The sequence below is a fragment of the Dromiciops gliroides genome, chromosome 2 (assembly GCF_019393635.1).
Source record: "Dromiciops gliroides isolate mDroGli1 chromosome 2, mDroGli1.pri, whole genome shotgun sequence".
Classification (NCBI taxonomy): domain Eukaryota; kingdom Metazoa; phylum Chordata; class Mammalia; order Microbiotheria; family Microbiotheriidae; genus Dromiciops; species Dromiciops gliroides.
Window position 1 is genome coordinate 44,080,296 of NC_057862.1, and position 6,835 is coordinate 44,087,130.

General features: G+C 37.3%; 1 pseudogene; it reads left to right on the forward strand.

Annotated features, from left to right (window-relative positions):
- Positions 1–360: 360 nt before the first annotated feature.
- LOC122738243 lies at positions 361–2,081 on the forward strand (annotated as a pseudogene).
- Positions 2,082–6,835: the final 4,754 nt, after the last annotated feature.

Genomic DNA, 6,835 nt, shown 5'->3' on the forward strand with positions numbered 1-6,835 from the left:
AGAAAAAGTGGGAATGGACAAACTCACTATTCCTAGTTCCTAGGAATCCTTTTTTCTCCCTTTGTACAGGGCTCATAAAATTCCCCTTAGAAGTAGTTCTGTTCTCCAAGGATGATTGCCACCTTTGCAGGGTCTGTAGCCAGCACTTTTATTTCAAGTGGTCATTATCCCTGAAGCTCTTTTACTTTTGAGTGTCTTACAGCTTCCAATTGAAATGTAGCAATCAGCTACTGCTACTTTGGAGACACATATAACAATGCTGATGGGAATTCCAAGCATTCTAACTTTTCAAAAAGAAAATCTGGATTACAACTTGTTTCAGGAAAAAGTCTTTCATCAACTCATCCACCAGGAATTTACATGACTCAAGGTATACCATCATCTCTCCTTTTAAACAAAAACCTGGAATGATTCTAAGGTTAAGTAATGGAATGCTTGGAAATGTTGCCAACATCACAGGTGAGAGTTCTCAAGTTTTTGGTGGAGTTGGAGCTAAGGAGCATTACAAAACACCTTCTGTAAGGACAGAATTAAAAAAGGATAATCCAACAAGTGTAATTTGCCCTTCTACATTTGATAGTAGGCCTCCTTTGGCAGTTAGTTTGGAAAGTAGCAAGTCATTTAAGGGATTATATATCATTAGAAACCCAGTAGAATCTTCAGTTCATAGAATTTCTTCTCAAAATACGGAGCCTGGATGTCAAGGCACTAAGTCATATACTTTGGGTTCAGTAAAACAGCCAAGTGAAACTCAACAGAAACAAACTCTTTATGCATTGTTGCCTAATGGACCGCAAAATGTGTGCCTCCCAATAAGTCGCAAAAGGGGCCATCTGATTTATTACAGAGTAGCACTTATGATCATCAGAATCATCAACCAAAGAAAACTGCATCAATACAGCAAAAAATACTGCTGAAAATTATTAAGAACACTGCTAACAGTAAGTAAACAGTTCCGAGTCTTCATTACACTTAGACATCATACAGTCTAATCAAACTTCCACAGCAAAGGAGAAACAACCAGTCTCTTCTATTGATGCCTTACTCTTTTTTTGTAGGCAATGGGGGTTAAGTGACTTGTCCAGGTTCACACAGCTAGTAAGTGTCAAGTGTCTGAGGCCAGATTTGAACTCAGGTACTCCTGAATCCAGAGCTGGTGCTTTAACCACTGTACCATCTAGCTGCCCCCGACGCCTTACTCTTAACAGATAGATTGATGCCAGCAAATGCAACTATTGCAACCTCTACAGAAATATGCCTCATGCCTACTCAAGGGACAGTATGTACCACCAACCATCCAGAGACACAATTATTAAGGTGTCAGACAGATCGTTCATTTAGGAGTGGTTTTGTTTATGGAAAATCTACCAGAAGAGAGATTTCAAAAATAAAAACTCACATAAGACATAACACTTATGAACCTATGATTACATATAAAAACAGAAACTTTGGACCAAAATGTAGAGAGAATTTCCAGGAATGGCCTAAAAAAAGTAATGTTGCATAGGAAAAGTAAAAGAAAAACAAAATCTGAAGATTTTCATGACACATTTGACCTTTACAGACCAAGGTTTCCTAAGGATACAGTTAGGACTTTGTGACTTTTTCCTTTCAGTTCTACACAATGTGTAAAACGCCCTAGAAGAAATCAGCCTGTTGTGGTTTTAAACCATTCTGATGCAGATTCTCCAGAAGTGGTAAATGTAATGAAAACTATTGCTAAGTTTAAAGGGCATGCACTCAAGGTTTCATTGTCAAAAAGAACAATTCAGGCACTTCTGGAACCAGCATATTGTAACATTTCTAAAGCAATTACTTTTGACTTTACTGCCAAGAGGCATAAAGTACTTAAACCTGTGAAGGAAAGATTTGTGTTAAAATTAACTCTTAAAAAGACAAGCAAAAATAATTATCAGGTTGTAAAAACTACCTCTGATAACACTCTGAAGGCAAAGTTTAACTGCTGGTATTGTGGTAGAGTATTTGACAGTCAGGATGCTTGGGTGGGTCATGGACAGTGACATTTAATGGAAGCTACTCGGGATTGGCATATGTTAGAATACTTTACCTTGATTATTTAAAAAGAAAAGAAAATTACTTTAAAAGAGTGAAAAAAAAGTCCATGGGGAAAAGAGGAGAGAGAACGAGAGATCGAGAGAGCGAGAGAGCGAGAGAGAGAGAGAGAGAAAGGAGACAGCTCTTTTCTCTTCATGGTCATCTCCTTATCAAGATTCCTTCACCACTGGATTCAACCACTAGTTGACTAACTGGCTTTGAACTAGCTTGCTATTTTTATAGGAAATGCAAACATATATCAGTCAAAAGCAGAATTCAATTAATATGAAAATATTCCTGTAAGGTGTTAATTGTCTTTATCCAATGACCAACATTAATTGTTTCTCTCAAATTGATTAGGGACTTGATCATAACTAGTTTATGCTTTTGATTGATTGATTGGTTCATTCATTCATTATAGCTGTCTGGACCTTTTGTTATTAATTTCAGGAGTAGCTGAACCCCTTCCTCACCTTGTCATACAATTTCTGAAGTATGGAAAGCAAAATCAAATAAGTTAGCATTTGTCCCCAAAGAAGACATCATTTGCCTATTTGTCCTGCATAAGGTGAATCCAGCTGCAGAAATAATCAAGACCATTGCAGATCGGTCTTCCCAAACCAAAGTTTTTATGAATGGGAACTTCCCTCTCACAAGTCAATTGTTATATTTGACTCAAATAATTCCATTGGTGCGCAGGCATGGTGCTTTTCTTTGGAATAGTCATAACTGTGGAAGAAATAAAAGTTGTTCATATGGGCCTTGGGCTAATTTTAGGCAAGAATTCAGGAGGAAACATGACAGGATTAAGCCTGTTTTGTATGAAAAAACAAGTAACTTGTGAAGTTTTCAGGATTTCTGTTTTTCCTTCAGGCTAAAATGAAATTGTCAAGCTAATGGGTTCCTTAATGGGGCTAGGGAAGAACATCTGTGACTGATTCCTAAGAACCACCCTTGGAAAGCAATCTTCAGCATTATCTGAGAAGTCATTAGAAGTCTAATTCCTGGGTAAAGTTTGCATAGTGATTCCCAACTCACCATAAAGGAAACCATCTAGGCCACAAATAGGTGCCATAGTCCATACTGGGACACCATTGTTTCTTGGCTAAGTCTTTCAGCTGACAACTTTTATCATGCAATCGGTCACAGGAACATAGTTGGGTCAAACATGTATCCATCCCAAGGCTGAACCAGGTTAAAATGGAACTAGGAAACACTTAACAGATTAAATTAAAGTACAATAGAATATAATGTTAATCTGTTGTTTCCCAAGTCAACATGTGGCTCATAAAGATATATCTGAATAATTTAGTGGCCCCCATTTGAATTTGAGTTTGACCCCATTACATTGGATTACAAATTTTGACACAAAAATACTTCATCACTTTTAAGCCTGATCTTTATATTTTATAGATAAGAAAATCAAGGACCAAAGATATTTGATAGTTTATGCAATATCACCCAAAGTGTAACAGAAATTCCCTAATTTTAGTAGAGAGTTTGAAGACCATAAGTATAAAATGTGGTGTATGCTGTCTGATACAATGCCTGTGGCAGTTGGGTTTGCTTAATGGTTTTTTTTTTGGGGGGGGAGGGGGAGGTTTGGTGAGGCAATTGGGATTAAATGACTTGCCCAGGGTCACAAAGCTAGTAAATGTTAAATGTCTGAGGCCGATTTTGAACTCAGGTCCTCCTGAATCCAGGGCTAGTGCTTTATCCACTGTGCCACCTAGCTGCCCCTGCTTAATGTTTTTCTTTGTTATTAGGGAAGGCTTTGGACCAAGATTTGGGAGCAGCACAGAGGATGGTCCAGAAATGATAGTCCAGAAATAAAATGCAAAAGATACCAGTAAAACTATTTTCTTTTCTGAAAAGCAAGTAACAGGTTTTAAATTCAACAATATCCTTTTGAGTATTATGACAACAATGGTGACAAATGCTAACAAAATGAAAGTGACCACGGACTACCATGGGAGTTGAACATGGGAGAAAAGGTGGATGTAGCAAAAAGTAACCATGTCCCTAATTTCAGTGAATCCCTAGTGGTCTAATCTACCAATCTTCCAAACGACCAATGAGACCCAAGGAGTACAGTATAACTATGAAAATAATATGATGAAATATTCTTCTCATGAAGATAACCCATGTCAAGTGATGCAACAATTCTGATTTATTTTCCTGTTGCAGAGCATGGCATAGCTAGAAATTTAATAGTTTTTAATTGAATTAAGTCTTTTCAAAATTATTAATTATTCATCGAAATTACTGAATCTCTAAGATGACCAGATCTCAATGATAATAGTTGACAAAGAATATGGCATTTTAAGTTTTATAAAGTACTTTATATGGATCAACTTTATCCTCACAAGGGTGTTCTGAATTAGGTGATATATTATTAGCCCTGTTAAACCAATGAGAAGATGGGTCCTAGAGGTTAAGAGACTTTACCAAGGCTATATAGCTACTAGGTGGCAGACATAGATTTAGACTCAGGCACACTAACTGCAAAAGAAGTGCACTTTTATTATAGTATAATGTCTTTCTTGTACATTTAAGAGATTTGGGGTGGGAAGGAATCTTAAAGGTCTAACCAACCCCTCAATTTTATTGATGAAGTATCTGAGACCCTAGAGAGATTGTGATTTGTCTGAAATGACATACAGGTAGCAAGTGACAGAAGCAAGATGGAAATACAGATTATTCGATTCCAGATCCAGGTGGTGTCTTTCTTTACAATGTATACTGATATAGATATATAGAAAAATACACATGTATGAATATACATATATATTCATATACAATTATTAGCCAATGCAGACATATATACATGTATATTTGTAATATAGACAGATATAGTCATGGATATATCATACACATTTACATAAAATGCATGGTAAGATTTAAGTAATTTGGATTAGCCATGACACTGAGTTCCCTCATTTTGTGTGAAAAATTGAAAACTGACTACATATTTCTGTATGCACATTATTTATAGGTATTTCTATATGTATGATTATATATATATTTATCTACATATATACAAACATATAAATTAGGCATGACTGGTTTAAAGCCACACACATGTACTTCTTCCCAAGACCATTCCCCAAACTGATCTGACAGGGAATGCAGATTTGCCAACAACTTTGTGGCTTCCAAGGAGACGGGAACCTGATATCAACAAAGCCTTGGCTGCAGTTATGGTTCCCAGAGTACTTTGGAGGAACTGGTGGAAGAGAACCGAGAAAAAAACAATTCTACCCCTAACAACCCAGGCCATGTAGCACCCTTATATCTCTATACAGTGGTTCCCTATAATGCATATTGCCAAGCTATTCAGAATAACTCTTTGAGCAACTGCCACAAGTCACATCCAAGTCTGAGAGCTTCAGAAAGGACATTGTGAAGATTTCACCAGTTCCTCCACTAAGTCAAATGAAAACAGCAACACCCTTCGAAAGTAAAGTTGGAGTGTGATGGTCCAGTGGAAACAGTATTGGCAAAGTTTGGGAGTCTTTTTGGAGTCTCCCAGAAAGAAAGGGTGCCAGCTGAACATTTCCAACCCTCATTCATTTCTTTATTTAGGCTCATAAGTGCTTAAAAAGCAAAAGCACAGTGAAGTTCAGCTTAATTCAATAGACCTTGGAATCACATCTTAAACATTCACAGTAGAAAGTATGGCTCTATGGCCAGTATCTTGGGACTTTTCCATGTCTGTTTTCTATGAGACTACAGTGTTCTTTTCTTTGTTTAAAGTAGATCAGATTTAGACTTAGTTCAACACTTGGTACCTATAAGACTGGACTTATCTAATTCCCCATTGAAAAATTAAAATGTTTCGGTTATCACCAACCTATCATTAATTTCAATGTTTTCCAATGCAAGGCCAATGGTCAAGAAAATTAGCATTCACATGGATTTATGCCTGAATGAAACCCCTGGCTTCAATTTCTCTTCTGCAGCCTGGGCAGATGATGAAATTGGATTAATTTTAATCCAGTTTTCTCCATCCAGGCACTGGGTGCAGCATAAATGAAGACAGAGTCAGGGAAAGGGCATGACCTTTGTGGCTGTAATTCATTTCCATTGTTGGCAAAGTCCAACTCCCAAACCTACTGCTTTTGAATTTATACATTTAGAAGCATGTCCCAGGAAAAGGAAACTCTGGGAATCACATTATACTGGTCACCTTGTTGAACCTCCAACTTTACAACTTGAATTGTTTGATACTTATCCAAAATACTATTGGAATGCCCTTCGGTGATCAGGCAACAGGGACATGGTGGTTAGCTCTGCATTGAGTCAAAAAACCTGCATTTGAGTCCTGTTGCTATTAAGTCATCTCCAACTCTTTGTAACCCAATTTAGGTTTTTTGATGGTTGCTGTGTTGTTCTTTTTTTCAAAGATACTGGACTGGGTTTCCATTTCATTCTCCAGTTCATTTAATAGATGAGGAAAATGAGACAAACAGGGTTAAGTGACTTACCCAGGGTCACACAGCTATTAAGTATCAGAGTCTGGATTTGATCTCAGGTCTTCCTGACTCCAGGCCCAACTCTCTATCTACTGTACCACCTATGCTAAAATCCCTCCTTCTACAGGAAACCTTTCCCAGTCACCCTTTATGAGAGTGTCTTCTTCCTCTGATTATCTATCATTTATTTTGTGTATACTTTGTAGTTAGTTATTTGTATTCTGTCTCTCCCATTAGAGTCTTAGCTCCTGGAGGGCAGACACTTTTGTCTTTCTTTGTATCCCTAATGCTTAGCACAGTGCCTG